This window comes from Mycetomoellerius zeteki, unplaced genomic scaffold (assembly GCF_001594055.1).
Source record: "Mycetomoellerius zeteki isolate Tzet28-1 unplaced genomic scaffold, Tzet1.0 scaffold133, whole genome shotgun sequence".
In the NCBI taxonomy this organism is placed as follows: Eukaryota; Metazoa; Arthropoda; class Insecta; order Hymenoptera; family Formicidae; genus Mycetomoellerius; species Mycetomoellerius zeteki.
In genome coordinates, this window is record NW_017256266.1 from 349,980 (window position 1) to 351,637 (window position 1,658).

Genomic DNA, 1,658 nt, shown 5'->3' on the forward strand with positions numbered 1-1,658 from the left:
GGTCAAGGTTGGTGGAGGTGTGAGTGAAAGGTGAGAGAGAACGTTAAAATAATTAATATAACGAAAGAGAGTGAAATACGGTGAAAAAGCGAGTGGTGGGGCGGTGGTGGGGAAGGAGGTAGAGAGGGAGGAGGGGGTGCGACGGGTCAAAGTTGGTGAAGGTGTGAGTGAAAGGTGAGAGAGGACGTTAATTAATATAACGAAAGAGAGTGAAATACGTCGAAAAAGCGGGTGGTGAGGCGGGAGGGTGGGGAGGCGGTGGAGAGGGGGAAGGGGAGGAGTGGGTCGAAGATGGTGGAGGTGTGAATGAAAGGCGAGACAGGACGTTAAAATAATTAATACGGCCTTGAATCCGGACAGAGAAGAAGAAGAAGAAGGAGACGTATTCATTTTTCACGAAAACCATCACTTTTCGACCGCTCATATGTCCAGAACGGCATGACCGATTTTAATTTTTTAAAGCTCAAATTATTCGTGACGATGCGGCCTTCCAGGATATATTACGTGCGTTTCAAAATTTTTTATATTTTAGTAGTTATACACCCTCGAAAAATGCACTTTAGTGGCTCGGGATAAGAGACTTGTAGTGTCTTTCGTTTCATTTTCATTAATCTTGAAGTAGTTTTTTTTGAACATGGCCGGAGACACTACCGCGTCTCCTGATATGTCCATACGATTTCAAAACTGCTCCAATCACACGTTGCTGCAAAGAAAAGGATGCATGAAGAAAAGGATAAACGCACATAGATTTGACAAGGATGCATTCAATTCAGTTGCAGCAACCTCAGTTATTTCTTCGCAGTTGGCAAGTCTGGATGCCGAACCGCAATGTGAGAGAGAATTAGAGAGAGACACTTGCAAATTGCACACACCATGTTATCCTTCCACCATGGTTGCAGATTACAATTTAGACCTGAGTCTATTTTTCAATCTTCCGCTTACAACCGTAGCCAATAGGATTCCAAGAATTTATTGTGCCGCGTTCTATAACACCGGGTTATTACATATTTTTGACAGATTATTTATCACAGTTATTTATTGTATATTAACTGCGATTCCTACTTGTGTCGCAATGCTTCCCAAAATGGATATATGGTCTAAAATGACAATTCCAGAAATAGGTTATGATACATACCACTACGGTTGTGTTCCGATAGCTGTGTCGAAAGTTTTCTTTTTAGTTACAAGGTTGGTAGTGCTGTAACTAACATAGGCTGCGTTTCGTTATTCACTGTCAGTACTGGCAACATTGCTCATACCGTTCCAATATATGTCGTAGTACACATCCAATATACATATCCATCTATATGACGTCATAAATTTTTGCGTCAATTCCTACTTCTATTACTGCGGCTGGTGAGGTCAGGCAATCGCAGTAAAAAGGTGGCGATATCCAACGAAATGGAAAAAATGTGTTTTTTAGATGCTGAAACGAATGAAAGTTTTGAAATATTAGTTGTTTAGACTAAACTCAGTAAATGTTCATTACGCGAATTATTTTACATCGGCATATTATATTCAGACTCATACAACTCATATTATTAAACATGTGTGACGTCTTATAAGTTAGCGGAACAAAGTGGGCGGAATCGATTCTAACTAACATTTTTATTTGTTGCTCATTTGTTGCTAAAAAGTTGCCAAAGAAAAAAATTTGT